Consider the following 16,987-nt stretch of genomic DNA (forward strand, 5'->3'; position numbering starts at 1 on the left):
TGCGTTTTGTATTCCATTTAAAAAAAATATTATTGTTGAAAGGTTATATGCGTGTTTAGCAAAAATCCTTTAGGATTACGTTTATGTTATTGAGCAATTTTACATTGGAACTGAGGTGATTCGGTTGAAAATAAAAGGAATGACTCGTAGTAACATTTCGTTTTTTTTTTCGTTAAAATTAACAATGAACTCGATGATGATGATGATGATAATGATCACATGACACAGATTTACAAGCGTAGCTACATCCAAACTGCGACCGATTTACAATTGTTATCGACAGACTCGATAATTATGTACCGAGCAGTCTTTTGTTTCGTCGGTAACAGCGAAGAAGGATGTGACTTTAGAATTTTATTGGGCAAGCAATCGAGTAGTGACGGTATGAGTGTCGGGTGCTACAGCTTCTTTTTCTTTGTTTTATCCAATTATCCTTAATTTTTCCAATTTTTAAGAAATTTCTCGAAATCAAGAAAATATGAGAAAACCATTTAAATTTTCTTACAGTCAGGGGAAGTGAAATTTCACCATGAATTAGCTTCAGCTGTTTTTCAGCTGATCCCCACATACAATTAACACTATTTATACTGGCTTTTACGGTTGAAGCTGTTACACGCACACGCGTGGTAGTGTTAAAACCGAAAAAAGACGTATGAACAGCTTAGATTGTTTGTGTGGATCAGCTGGAAAACAACTGAAGCAAAAGCCTGCTGAAATTTCCCTGCCTCTAACTGTAATTTTCTCGACTCTGCAAACTTTTCAAAATTTTCTCAATTTTAATTTTCTCAAGATTTGTAAAAATCAGGAAAATCGAAAAAAATTTCCAAGAAAATTTTTAGTTTTTCCCGAATTTTCTTGATTTTTTCGATCTTCTCAAATTTTCTCGATTTTCTTATATTTTCTAAGATTCGTAAAAGTCAAGATTCTTGATTCAAGAATAGCAAAAAAATTCCAAGACAATATTACAAATTTTCTAAATTTCAAGAATTTTTTCGATTTTCTGGAGTTTCCAAGATCTGTAAGATTCCAAGAAAACTTTTCGGTTTTCCCGAATTTTCTCGGAAAAAAATTTCTCAAACGAGATGGTGTCGGGTTGACATATAATTTTAAAACCAAAAATTATTGAAAATGGACTATGATCCATTCTGCGTTCCCACGTCAATGATATCGGATGAACTTCTCGTACATAATTTCGTACGCTCCATTTCAGTATACAGCAGCATCATAACTGCATTTTCCCACGGGTTATATTCAACATAGATAATGCCGGTCTAGCAGGTTATAATATAGATGAGATTGGCTTTGATGACGGTAAATATTATCGGTGTGATTCGCATATGGCATTGAGTAAAATTTCCTCATTAATGTTCAAAATTAGCTGGAGCAATGGAACCATAAACGTAAGCAAAACAGATACAACTTAATCATGTTTGTGTTCTGTTCCAGACGAACTGTGAAACAATGATGTGAAAAACGAAAATGGAAAATGTTTGTTCAACGTGTGGTTGGGTGGATGAATGAGACTGGCATTATTTGCGAAAATTTGGCTCGTCAAAATATGTGTTCTGTTGCACACGATATTAATCCATACGGGTTTAAAACTTTAAATAAGTTTTGATGAAATGCAATTTAAGACATAAATATTCCATGCATAGCTAACTAAATGTGTGCAAGGTGTGACGTTGAGTATCTCTTTTTTTTCCTCAAATATCATTAGCCCAGAATGTATTATCGTCCTTTTTACCCACCTAGATACAAAAAAAAAATCAAATATTAAAACTGGGCGGCACAGTTTCGCAAAACATTCGCATAATCGTCATACCTACGGAACATTTCACAAATTTTTCAAATTAAATTTAATTTCTGTAACAACATTGTGGAGTTTCAAATATTTACTCTTCATACCCAGGCAATATTATAAAGTTAAATATGCTCTGCCAGTGTTATAAATTAGGGTTACCCAATTATACCTTTTATTTTATAAATAATTTATGTGTAAATTTATTGTTACACACCATATACGCTATATTCCAAATTGCGTGTACCTGTTCGGTTGAGTATATATGCCATTCACTCATTATATTATAACATACCAAAAGCATCCTATTCCCTGCGATGGATGTAAACATAAACTGCCAGGCATTTTGAATTTGTGCCTAATGCAAATTAGCGAAAATCGAATTATGTCTGAAAGACGGAAGCATCACTCCATCCACTGTGTTGTATTATATACATCCGAGACTGTCACATTATAATTTGTGTAAATTATGTAAAGTATTCGAGATGGATAATTCCCACAAGTAAATGCCATACGTTGGAATTTTTTTTTTTTTATTATTATTCAAACGATTCCCATTCAATAAATACGAAAATACACTTAAGAGTATTGCGGAATTTTCGTTTGATTCAATTAGTAGCGAAGGATATCGTAATTTTATGCTCAGTAAAAGTAATGGGCTGAATGGTAGGCACGACGTAATATATTCGAAATTTTCGGAGGCATTTGTTGACGTTAATTGAATGAATCGAGTAATGAGAGATTGATTTTCGAATCTCAAAGTTTATAGACTTTTTATTCGTGGCTCATATTTCCACAGCGAAAGAAGATTTACGTCGACGCTTCCTATCAAATCCGTTAGTATCAATCTTTTCACATGCTTTCCTTCATACACCTTTTTTGTGGAAGTAGTTTTTACGGCTTTAAACGGCCTTACCACTAGCACACGCCTTCGTGTTACTGTTCTACCCATATAACGACGTACAAGCACTTTTGTTTGTATGAGCCGGCCAACTGAAAAAATTCATACTGCCGTCGACTGTAATTTCATTTTTAAAACTTTTTCGACAGAAAAGCTGTTGGGAGAGCGAGGCGTTTTAAGATGTCGTACTTAGAGGAATATTCGGAAGAGGTCAGGTATCCCTTGATCTGAATATATAAATCTGAACTGACCTCATCTCAATTTACCTGAAGTCTCAAAATCATTAAAAGTTTAGGAAAATCAGTTCATATTCCAGGTGGTGAAAAAAATTTTTGAATCGGACACACCATTTTTGTTTCCGGACGTTTATGGTGCTATCGATAGGGAATTTCAAGGTGATCATTTCGTAGAAGAAGTTTTTTTTTAAAACGACCTCTGCGGCTCGGGGCGACTCTGAGAAAATTTGAAAATTTCAAAATCATGACTTTTTCAGAAAATTTTTCCCCGTAGTGACACGACCCGGCCGGTTTTGATCTAATGGTAGTTTGTAGAGAATTGACAGACGATTCTAATAAAAGTATCGTCGAGTCGAAAGGTTTTAGCTGTGAGTCAGGGTGAGGCATCAAAGTCCAATTTTATGGTTTTATCAATGAGCACCCCAACCGATTTTTCATTTTATTGGCTTAAAATGAAGGCTAGCACATCCCATTTAACATATCAAAAAATTGAGAGGGGGTTTTTCAATTTTTTAAAAAAATCTTAAAAAACTTTCTTGTGGGTGCCCACATTCCTGAGATTTTTTAATGGAAATGTATGGAAAGTTCTACTAAAAATGAAATTAATTGCTATATACTGGTTGTCTCTGGTCTACGGGGAAAAATTTTCTGAAAAAGTCATGATTTTGATATTTTCAAATTTTCTCAGAGTCACCCGAGCCGGAGAGGTCGTTTTTAAAAAAAAAACTTCTTCTACGAAATGATCACCTTGAAATTCCCTATCGATAGCACCATAAACGTCCGGAAACAAAAATGGTATGTCCGATTCAAAAAAAATTTCACCTGTGTATCTGGGATCTTTTCAGGTATACCTGAAATCTGACCTGATTTACCTGAACTTTTATCAATTTTCAGATTTGAGGTAAATTGATGTCAAGTCAATTCTTTTATTTCAGCCTCAGTTCTAATTAGATTTAAATAATCTGAGCTTCGAGTTTCAGGTTTACCTGAACTGTTCCGATGTATTACGTACATCGAAGTATTTTAATCGGTTGACCTCAAATCTTGTACTTCAATTTTTTAACATGCATTTTACTATATAAAAGACTATATTACCCAGAACCTGTCATTGTTTTTGTCGTCGTTATCGATAGCACATGTGACAGGTTAAATTACTGGATGTCAGACGATTTCGGATCTTCAATTAAGTTTTAGTTGCTACTCATCAATGACCACTATACACAAGGTATGGTATAACGTCACAATTTGTATAGAGCGGAAGAAATAGCGATTTCGCTAATTTCATCCTTAGACGAACTCATTTTTAATTTTTCACCAAATCTATCGAGTTCAACAAATGAATGATCGTAATCTTATTGCAGAGAGTTGGAAATTTTAAACATTTTTTTTTTAATTAGCGCATCCAGAAACAATTTGATCTCCAATGTTTTCACTTGAATCGATAATGTGTAATGTGTAACGCTCTTTTAGGTAGAGACAGTGAGGTGGAAAACATTATTTACAAAAATGGTTAAAATTTCCAATTTTCTGCAAGTGAGGTTACGTTAAATGCATTTGTTAAATTCGACAGATTTAGTGAAATTTGAATGAAAAATGAGGGTGAAATAAGCGAAATCGATATTTTTTCCGACTTGTACGGACACACCATACCTGGTTTATACGTTCATCAACAAATCTAAAAAATTATTCAAAATTGGCAATCCCTTGTGTTACACAAAATTAAAATTGTTAGCTTTCCAGTAACATTTTGAAACTGTTGAAAATGGAAGTTGTTCTGAGAATAATTAAATTCATTGAAACTTCTCTTGCTCTTAATTAAATTAAAATCTGTCTGTACAAGCTAATGTATTTTTCTACGCTGAACTAACTGTCTCGAAAGAACTTTTTTCAGTGCTGATATTGGATGCTGTTTGTAACTGACATGAAATGTTCAAACTTTGGTGAATGTAGTCGAGTTAATCGTTTCGCAACAACGGAACAAAGTATCCATTTCTAAAATCTAACAAGAGTGACACAGGCTCCACTGAAAAGTCAAACAGAAATTACGATATCATTCTATGTTTCCGACAAAATTGGACTCCACAACAATAAACGTGATTTAATACAAAATCACTTCAACTGATTGAGATAAATTAACGGCGACATTCAAATTCGTTGACACCAGCGTTTGACAAGAAATTTAATGGGAATTCAGCCCAACAACACCAAGAACAAAAATGTTACGGAAAATGTTTAAAATGTTCTCAAATGACAATCCCCGTTGAGCACGTGTATGTTTCGTTCATTAAACTGCTATTCGAAATCGTTTTAAATCGGAATTGGCAACACCGATCCGACCTGATTCTCGTTGCATCTAACACCGTTACGTACTACATTTCAGTTAGACACCACACATTTTCTAAATAAATTGCAACCAATTACAAGTTTCCAGTTACCGAAGAATATCTTGTAAGAATGAAGAAATCAACCGAAACAACCGAGAGCATAAGGTACTAAAGTGGGCCCATTTTTATATATATTCTCGCATGAACATTCAACCCATATCCCATACCCTCGAGGAAAAGAAAGATATTGCGCTATAATGGCCACATAATGATTTTCATGGAACATTGTACTTTGTAGTCGGCCTCCATAAAACAATTCTTTTTTCTTGTACTACTACCTTTTATGTGGGTAATGGGTTGACGTGTCGCCTGGTTGTTGTCTACGTCGTCGTCGGTAGTCGGTGCAAAATATAAGTATGTTTCACTCTGTTTAATATAGCGACTATACATTATTCTGTCGACGTTAATATCAACCGAATGAAATTTTACTTGTAGACGTTGGTTTAATATTTCATATCCTCCGCATTTAGACAAAATTTGCTTGGGATAGTTTTATGTCTCTACTGCAGGTGATATTTTCAATTTGAGGACTAAAGCAGTAACATACGAGCAATGTGTGAAGTGAGAATATATGTATAACCAACGATACATGGAACGTACATGGAACGGACATCTCGGCAAAATCAATATTGCCGTGCAGTAGTGGTTTAATAAGTTTTGATGAAGACGACTATATATGGCGCTGGTGTGGGTGGCAAAGTGACACAAAAATGTAGCCGATTTTTTGACGAACACCAACGGTGTGGTATATGTACGAATTTCAGCATGCCAAAATATTTGCATTTCAAACTGTTATGAAACATTGCAGGTTTTTCGGTCATGTGTAAATAAAATGTATAGCACCCAGAAACGTTGAGCCTTTTTGCATACGAAACTAAATTTCTGAATTGCAGAGATGTATAGCGGACATATATCAATATGTTCTGCTTAATAGGGTGGATAGATTCCTTAATCATGCTCTAGAAAAAAGATTTTTTTTAGATTTTACGTTTTTAGGGTGGCGTCCAAACAATTTTTGAGTTTATTCTAGTATTTGATTGAATTATTAAATTTGAAAATAGTACATTATGTCGCGAGGAACAAAAAGGTATGTTTTTGACCTCCGTGGTCAAATGCACGCAACTTTTTCTCTGGGAATGAAAAGTGACGTCAATGGGAATGCAAAGTGAAAGAAAATGTGAGAGAGAAAGCGGTTGTTTTGACTATCTTCGTTGAGAGAATGTGACGTTTGCGGCCGTCTAAAATTAAAATTTTGTTCTCTACGAAAAATTGCTCCACTTTGAAGTGAAATCTCGGACAGAATAGGCCTCATGATCTAGGTCAAACTAGCCGTTATTTAATCCATAATTTCATAAGAATTCGAAACAAAATAGTTTTTGAAATTGTTTTGGAAAATGTACTTTTCATTGACGTTCTTGAGCAAACCAAGTTCAAGAACTTGTTCAAGCCCATTTGTCGCGCTGAGTGAATGCTTTTGTTGCTGAAATAGATGGCTCTGAAAGATGTTGCACTTAGTTTTCTACTGTTGAATATTGTGATTTACCTACATGTCCTACATCTTCATGTAACATCGATATACATAGGAATATCATTGTTATCAGTTAGTTCTTTAGTTGACACTGTTCAGTAAGCATTTTATTGAGATCACCACTGGCTTTACATATTTCAACAGATATGTCACATGACGTTACTGTGACAGCATTAGGGTGAGTTATATTTGTAAGCCAGGGCTTAGTTTTGGGAATTCTGAAAAATTCAGGAAATTCCAAACAAAATCTGAGACAACTACGAAAAATTCCTAATTTTAACCCGGTTGTGAGCGCCCTCTCCTCGAACCAAAAATGTAGGTCTCTTCTGAAAATAAAAATTTTAATATCTTTTTGATATATATGTCATAATAATTATGTAAAGTGGTCGCGCAATCTTTGATTTTTCTTAATTTAATTGTGAGTGAAAAAGCATTAAAAAAACAGCGAAATGACGACTACTTTGAAATAGACAACGCGCTTTAGAAAAAAAATCCCGTTTTCCAGCTTTCTCCTGTAAAGTTTTAAAAATAAAAATACCCGTGTTTCGTATTTTGGCGAAAAAATGCGTTTAACGCGCAACATCAATGTAAAGTTTCCATACAAAAGCAAATTACAACAACAAAATGCATGGAAATTGTGATTTCCACATGAAATTTTGGTTTACTTAAATGCTCATAACTTCCACATTTTAAACTTTTTCTGAAAACGGTAAAAGACGGGTATCTTATTTTTTTGAGATCTTTAAGAAAATTTAATAAAAAAAATATGCTTGGCGTTGTCCATTTATTTTGTGTGTGACATTTAACGTCACTTTGACAGATGGAATAGACCTACTTTTGATCTTTTGAATAGACTCTGTGACAGTTGAGATCAAAAGGTCTATTACATCTGTCAAAGTGACGTTTTAAACGTCAAACCAAAATTTGTATGTTGAATAGTTACGAAGCTGCTTATTTTTCCTCAATCAGTGGAAAAGACTTACAGAAAAATAAACGATATCGTAATTATTTAGCTAAAAATTTTTGGTTTGACGTTTAAAACGTCACTTTGACAGATGGAATAGACCGACTTTTGATCCCAACTGTCACAATTAGATGATGTTACGCATTATTAACACATATTGTATCTAATCGTATGTAATTGACCATTATCAATCGTTGGTACACTAAAGTGGAGTGATATATTCATCGATTAAGCTTCAAGTTTGTTGGCAGTAAATTTTGTTTGGATTAAAATCAATCCACCCTACTGTTTAGCTTTGCCAAATGTCTTCAAATGTTTTCTGTCCGCACCGAACGAAATTCATTCTTTCACAAAAGTTTTGATTTCTAGGTGATTTTGATCTATTCCATTACTTATGTTAACAGTGAACCACATGAGACCAATAAATAATCAAATGTAGCAATTTACTAAATACAAAGTCATCAGAAAAAGAAATCCCTGACAATGTTAAATTCCGATCACTAATAACGTCAAACGAAAAGAAAATTGGTTTTGCTGTCTGTTAACGTGTGCGTATTCTATGCGTTTCCATGATTTCTTCTCCAGCAATCGATTTCGTTCGTCGAAATTATTGCCATATTTCTTTAAGCATTTCGTAAATCGCGTTTATCATCAATAATTATTTTCACCACCTGCTGTTTCATGTTTTTTTTCCCTTGTCAGAAATTTCCCTCCGAAAAAAGCAAATAAGAAAATGTTTTTCCGAGCTCAGGAAAACGTTTTTTTTTACATTATTAATATAACGTTTGCTCAGCAGCAACCATTGGTGCCACCTTGTTATAATTAGAATATCATGTTTTCGGTTCCATTTATTGATTTTTTTTTCTTTTTAATAAATCCCGTTTCATAGAAAAAATAGGTTTTTTTTATGGTAAAAATTTCCAAAGTCATCATTGACATGTCTTTATCTTTTAGTCAATACAGTCAATTCAAAATAATTGATGGAAGAATAGACGATCCCAAAAGACTTAACTCACTCGCTTCGCTACGAACGATGTCAATGGACAAATCCACACACAAAAGCCCATTACATTGTCCATCTATGTTGACTAGATTTAACATTATATCTACTAAACGGGAAGAGCACAAAGGCCCGTCATAAATGTCTCCGTGAATTTATGTAAAAATACGCAAAAAGCATTTACGTTTCACTTTTTCTCTTCTTCCGTACAAGAAAAAAAAAGTTTAAAATTTTTTAAAGTACCACAGAAAGATGTTTTATCGGTCGATTTATGTGGTATAAAGCTTACATGTATCCCGCATATAATTTTTTTTCGCTTCTTCTTTGAATGCTACAATAACGTATCTGTATATATCATACCTCATCCATAAAGGAAATAAATTTTCTTTTCTTTTTTTTATATATTTTTATAAATGATTTGTATTCAGTCTATAATATCGAATGTTTAAATATGAATGGAATGTGTATGTTTTACATGGATGACTATTGAACCATAAAATAAAATTCAAAGAGGTTTCAATATTCTATATGCGTGCGTATATTTACAAGTCAAGTTTCTTTATTCTTCCTCTTTTTTTTCCACTGCAAGGAAAATAAATGTACAAAATTACGTTATGTATGTATATGCTTTATGGTTGATCCATGTTTTTTGATTAGAGTATACAATATCAAAGCCAAATGGTATAATGATTTTCTGATACCCATTTTTTTTCCTTCCTTCTTCTTCGTTCTGTTATCAGGCAAGGACGTGCTTAACGGGCGTCCTCGCATTTATTTGGCATTTAAATGAATATTTCGGAAAGTTTATTCAATATTTTTTTGTCTGTTTTTATTTTCATTCGATTTTCTTATGCATATCGTTTGTCTAGCAAAACGAAACAGTCTCAAAAATCACATCTTTTATTGTGAGACAGTTGAAGGGGTTGAAATTTTTTTTATTTTATTTGTTTTGATGAGTTGAAATATTCGAGCTTTTTTTATGCTTTGCCAACACGACAACGTATAGAGGCGGTTACAGCGATATAATACATTCTTGTGATATATTAAAAAGGGAAAAGTTGATTGTCAGAGTAAAAAATTAATTCGTTAAGTTGTCACACAACACGGCTTGAAGTGTGGCATCAACCGCAACAAGAATGAGAAGTTTTCCTTCGTGTTTGTTTTTTCGCAAACAGATACTAATTTATTAAAATAGTCACTTCACTTTTCGTGTTTTATTTGAGAGAACAGGGAAATTTTTTTTTGTTCGGCTGAGTTTAAATGTTCAGCGACATTTTGACATTGACAGAGAATGCGAGTTTTGGTTTTATTTATTTTTGTCATTGAATTGTTGAGGTTCAGGGCTTTACCGCAACGATGGGTATTAAGATTGTTTTATCGGAGTAAAAGTTTTTTTCTTTGGAAATTTATGTTTCATATTTATGTCTTAACTTTAAATCACCTTCACCAATTAATCTTCCTTTAGAATAAGTTGCAATGCGGAAAAACCAATTTAAGAAGCTCTCAAAGTTCTGGTGTGTCGATGTAGAGATCAGTAGTTCAGCAATATAATGTGTGCTACTATGTATGAGTAACTAGCTTAATAAACTTGCGTCCACTTTAGGAACCGCTGAATTATAGTAATTGAATCTATTACTTCATTGTTCATCCGTTCAAAAATTAATCTTTAATAGAAAATCTTTTATCTTCTATGTGTGACTATTTCATACATTACTCGTTTCTGTATATAAACTCTAAGCCATACGTTATTCTGGTTGTCTAGGGATATAATTTTATTACTCTTCTAGGGTAAATTTTATTTCCGTTTTTTATTTTGAAGAAAAAAACCAATGACCCGACGGAGATTCGAACTCCGAACCTCCTGCATATCAACAAACTACGCTAACCATTACACCACCGAGTCTTCTAATATACCAGATATGCATACTCTAATGTTGCAGCGTGGGACTCAATTTATAAAGTACATAAGCAACATGTACTACAAAATTTCGTGTGTGTGTGTGTGTGTTGACGCCATGTGTTTTTTTTTCGTTTAGAACGAAAAAAAAATCAAATTTTGACTAAACGGATTCTCTTCATTCAAAACTTCATTGTTTTGTGTTTTACCGAAGGATGTCTTTCGTAATTAGTTTTTCAATTGGACAAATATCTGCTGAGAAATATGCCATTGCATACGTGGTGTTGGTGTATCAATATGTAAAAAAGCGTAAGGTCTCAGTGCGCAGCAGATATTCGTTCGATTGGAAGTTTACTTACGATAAAGAGATCAGAATACTTTCTTTGCAATTTATTTTGATAAAACAAAAAAAAAACAAAAAATGTTTGTTGCGGGAAGAGAACTCACGATCTTATGCATAAAAAGTTCACGCTCTAGCCGATTCGGCCATTGAGACTCATGATTACATTTGATTTTGTTGTCATGAAACCCCGCATGTATGTAGAACATAAGCAATGACCATATATGTGTTAGTGACTCTGTCGCAGGTAGTCTGATCATTTTAAAAAGTACATAAGTATTTAACATGCACGACAAAATGTCGCGAGTGTATGTGTGACTCGCATAATTTATTTAGAACGAAAAATAATCAAATTTTGACTAAATGGATTCTTGTTATTCAAAATTACGTTGTGTAGTGTTTTATCTCAGGATTTCGGTAACGCAATTAGTTATTCGATTGGACAAATATCTGCCGAGAAATGTGTCATTGCAAATATGGTGTAATCAATATGACAAAAAGGCTAAGGCCTCGGTGCCCAGCAGATATTTCTTCGATTAAAAATCTAGCTACTATACTGGAGATCAGTTTATTTACTATTTTTTGTGATAGAAAATGAAAAAAAAAAATGAAAAAATTTTTGTTATGAGGATAGAACTCACGATCATATGCATAAAAATGACGCGCTCTAGCCGATTCGGCCACCGAGATTCACGATGATGTTTCGATTTGTTGCCATGATTTTGTTTAATTGTCACACATGATGCTTTTGTATACACATAAGCCAAACCTTTCAGTGGTGTTTGTATGTCTTCGAGTTTATATACAGAAACGCTGAATGTATGAAATAGTCACACATGGAAGATAAAATATCGTATTGCTATGTGAGAAAAATCTCGAATCACTTCTTATGTACATATTGCATACACACGCGTTCGCTTCGCTCACTTGTTATATACAATATGTACATACGAAGTAATTCTCGATTTTGTCTCACATAGCAATAAAATACTATTACTTCATTCGTTTCAACATTGATTTTACTTGTTGACAACAGATGATTAGCCATTTCCTCTTTTTAAATGTATATACAAAGAGAAATAGATCTACTTTTTTAATGCTTAATTCTATCTGTTGAATCTATTGCGTCAGCTGTTTCTCTTCTCCTCGCCATATAAAAATTCATGAACCGGAGGCCATCGCTAGTGTTACTGCAGTTCTTTTTAAATAGCTAGATATTTATACAAAGGGGAATAGATCACCATGTTTATTAAAGTTTAATGCTTGACGTACGCATCGCCTTGTTGTTATTTTTTCGTCTTTGTTCACATTCTAAATAATTACGGCTCGTCAACTCTCGGCACTCTTGACTCTACTTAAATATTTAAGGAATATTTCCAAACAAATTCCAAAAAATCAATTTTGGATTTTTAGAAATTTATTTGGAGGTATTCCTTTACTATTTAAGTAGAGTCCAGGGTGCCGATAGTTGATGAGTCGCAGTTATTTTCAATGTGTTAACCTTTCCGAAAGCATGTCACGTCGTAGTCATTGAATCTATTACTTCATCTGTTACTAATGTATGAGAGAAAATCTTTACTTCATTCGTTCCAACATTCACTTTGATATTTTAAAAACTCATGAACCGGAAACTATCGCTTATTTTAGTCGTTGCAGTTGACAACAATTGAAAATAAAAACGCACCGAATCTGAACAACATTTCAACGGTCAACAGTTACCACTTTCGACATTTTAAACTGCTATTTATTGCTCAATTACAAAGATTTTCTAGCATTTCCTAAAAAAAGTCTTTTTAAATCCCCAAACATTCCATTGAACACATTCGCCTACAATAATGTGCGTATTGGATATTTAGGTCGACATAAAAAAAAGCTAATTTAAACCAATTTAGTCATTATTTATATTGAAAGGCAATAAAAATTTGGGGGAAAAACCGACTTTTTCTGTCGTCAGTTCACCGTATTTAAGTATTAAGACGTTTCCAAATCTATTCGTCGAATGGTGTAGTTATAAATTTGATCAATAAAAATAAAGTATTTGCCGAGTAAAAGAAAAACATAAAGGAAAATGAAGAGCCCGTCGTCAGTAATATAATTCTCCAGCATGGAAAATAAGAACGCTTCAATTGTGATTGGGAGTTTTCTATTCTTCATGTTATCGTACTGCTCCTTTTTTTTCGGTAATAATATTTTTTTTATGAAGTTCTTCAGAACGAGAGAAAAAAATATTTCCTCGTTTTTTTTGTTATTATTTTCGGTAAAAGGGTATGAGGCAGGCCATACGTACATAAATCTCCGCATAAATACAGAAAATATATAGGTAAATGGGCGTATGAACTGATTCATTTTTTTATAAACCTAAATCACGATATGTTACATGTCACAAGATTTCCATCTCTTCATAAAGCACCACAGCACCTAGCTTTGCGTATATATGTATATTACTACGCTCGTTTTTTTTTTCATATCACAAGAACAAAAATTTGAATAATTTTCTTTTTTGATTTTATTTGCCAGTCACACAAAATATTGACGTTATGTGTAATGTGTGCTCGAATGTAAGGTGTGTGTGTGGTACCTTTCAAGGTTATTATGTTTTCAGGGTAATAATAAGTAGAAATAACACAGGGAAAAAAGGGCAAAAAGATTGAGAATGTCAATTTATAATGTGTACACACGAATAAATGAGAACTGTGGGTTGAATGGGGGGCCAACTTATACAGCTGAATAATGTGATTGTTGAGTTGTTTGTGTATGAAGTAATATGTTGTGAATAATGTCACCCTATATTTTACTACTTTATTATATAGGCAAATTCAGGCATTCAGGCTAATATATTCTTTGACAGAAAGGGTATTATTAACTTTGTGGCACTTTTTTTTCCACTAATGAAACGTAAAACTCAATTTTACTTCGCCAATGGGAAGGAAAAGAATGAGAAAATGTTTGCGAAAATATGTTTTTTTCGGTTCCGAAAATCTGAAACGGAAAAGTACATTCGTAACGGACAAGCTTTTGAAGAGCAAAACGATTAGATGGCATTCTCACGTTTCATCCCAGGATCTCTTCATATCCAATAAATAGTGGAATGATTAGTTTATTTTAACTTTATTTATAGTCGGTGAGCCAATTTTGCTTTAACCTGTCACAGACAGGTCTGATCTATTACTTCATTTGATGGAAAATTTTCATAGATTGATTTCAGAAATCTTTTACTTCATTTGTTTTGAACTTGCTTTTTGCTATATAAGAACTCTTTAGTCAGAGCTTGTCGTTTATTATTACTGTCGTTGTCGATAACAGATGACAGCCGTATCTGTAGCATGTTAAATCTCCAAAGGTTTCCTTAAAAATTCTCGGACTACCTGGTGAATTAAATGCCCAAAAATTCCCCAGTTTGATCTGGTTACTCGGAAACAATAATAGATGGAAGTGACTTCGTTGTTTTTATGGTCTTTACAGTTGTTATTTACGTTTTTGAGATAAATCGGTTATATTCGGATGGTTCTAAGAGAAAACCAAATTTCGAAATTTTCTGGAATTTTTAGGATTTCCGTGAATTTAATTCCATAAAATCTATTAATTTAGACCGTCAGCCATTCGCTATTCGCTCACTGTGCCTTAGCCAAGAAATACCTTAGCTATAAGCGCAATGTGCGACTAGCTAAAGTATAGTAAGGCGATTATTCGTAAAATGATGATCGTGATTGGTTCGATTCTACTGAATTCATTTATCGAAAAGCCACTCTCCAACCTTGAGAAAAAGCTGTTTCTTCAGATCGTGCGAATAACGTTGAAGAAGTTATTCGCACATTAAGTGAGAAGTCCCTTTATTATAGCGAATAGCATACCAAAGCAATGACCATACAATAAATTCGACCACTGTGTCGATCTGAGAGAAAATTGAATACGTCCTTCGCACGTTTTTTTGCATAAATACCATTTCTAATCAGGCCATGGCGACGGTGGTACTTGATACAATACTCTAAGAAAACTATAACCAATTTGCTTTACGATAGTGAATCATAGAAGGAATGAAATTTCAACTTACACTAAACTGCTAACACGGGGCCAGTCTGTGGTAAAGCTACCACAGAGCGAAAAAAGCGAGGCAAGTAAAGCAACATACGAATTTAAGAAAAAATCTCAAAAGTTCGGTTTCTTCAAACAACTTTCGTCAATTTTGTTTATTATTGAAACTTCCTACAGTTTGATATGCCTTGACGAAAATCTTCCCTACATATTAGCGTGTCTGTTGATGAGACCAATAAAATTAAGTTGAATCTTGAAGAGACAGTTGTCATGATTCTATATTACTGTTTGCTCGCATATAAGCGAAACCTTTTAACGAATCAATCTGATTATCATTGATAAATGGAATGAATGAACGCATAAAACAATTCGCAAAGGTATTTAATTTTGCGACATATCTATCTCACTCCGCAAACATTCGTCAAACATAATTTAAATCCTCCAACAATACCTGCACAATGAAACAATATTTTACGAACGAAATTACTGTGCCATATATCGGCCGTCGGTTTTCATTAAATACTTTGTTATTTAATATTAGTTTCAATTCTATGCGGTTACGTTCAAACATTGATATCCTATTGATAAATATGTGGAGCACTGACTCCTCGAAAATGTGTAGTATATGTGACTGTTTAAATGCCCTGCGGTAATTATTAGCTTGATTGAATGTATGTTGAATATTCAGGTTATATGAGAGGGAAAAAAATTGGTAAGCATTATCGAAAGCCCGAATACCTATCATCGACCATCGACATTGCTTCCCGGGTCAACTTATGTGGTATAAAATTGAATATTGAAATTTAATCAATAGACTGCACTTTGTATTATGTAGAAATGTTTGCAGCGAAACGATCAAATCAATTCAACGTATACTCTAATTACGTTCATATAATCATTGCAACTTAAACGGCTTCAAATGAATTCAAATATCCGAAATGAATATGAATGTAAAATCAAAACTCTAATTTTCATTTTCGTATATTGATTGAGGACAAGCTGTAGACAGTGGTAAGCGCATTGCATAATATTCTACCGACGTGAACCGCATGAAACTGAATCAACTGATAATTAATGGTCAGAGGCAGGGCACATTGTTGGTAGATTTATTTACCGAATTTACAGAAATTTACCATAAATTTACCAAAATTTACCATAAATTTACCGATTCTACGTTTCGGTAAATTTCAATAAATTCAGATAAATATTGTTAAATTTTGTTAAATTTCGGTGTGCGATTTTGAGAAAAAAGTTTCGTATTTCAATAAAAAGACGATTTACCATCAAAACCATTGAAAAAAATAATAATTTTGTTTATAGAAATTATTGAAAAATATTCTTGCCATCCCGATGGAATCCCACTTATTATAATCTTAGTAAGAATCCAATTAGATTGCTTTAGAATGGATTGGGATCTGCTTTTAGTCTCATTTAAATTAAAGATTTTAAAGAGTTTCAATTAAAAATAATTTATTTATACTTCACACGGTCTATTCTGTAAGTTACCAATAATAGGCCCTGGTCTGAGCTCAGTCACTGGACGTCTAACTCAGAACTCAGGAAAAAAATTCATTTTATCTTCTCGTCGACATCTGTTATTAAATAATAAATTGGTCGTTGGACAAATGCATTATTTATGTCGAATAATATGAAACGTAGAGGATTGAAGTTGAATTCGATGACTTTAACCTATATATCCTGGTTACTATCCGTATAATATCGTCGAGCGGTTGAACACACACATATCGACTACCGTTTATAGTGAGTGAGTGGTTGTGGCCTGTTGGGTTAATTTATGGGAAAAGTCAAAAATCAATTATTCATGTTAGTTTACGTGGAAATAGATTTATTCAGTCAGGGAAAATGTCGTGATTTCACCTACGTTCTTATAAATAGACATTTTGTTT

The 16,987-nt window shown here is 33.3% G+C and overlaps 1 protein-coding gene across 2 annotated transcripts in view; it reads left to right on the top strand.

The window, feature by feature from the left end:
• The window catches only part of LOC119085245 (gamma-aminobutyric acid type B receptor subunit 1), a 271,765-nt gene that overhangs the window by 86,819 nt on the left and 167,959 nt on the right, over positions 1-16,987 (top strand). The gene's annotated exons all lie outside the window — the stretch shown is intronic.

The sequence above is a fragment of the Bradysia coprophila genome, unplaced genomic scaffold, assembly GCF_014529535.1.
Source record: "Bradysia coprophila strain Holo2 unplaced genomic scaffold, BU_Bcop_v1 contig_94, whole genome shotgun sequence".
Classification (NCBI taxonomy): domain Eukaryota; kingdom Metazoa; phylum Arthropoda; class Insecta; order Diptera; family Sciaridae; genus Bradysia; species Bradysia coprophila.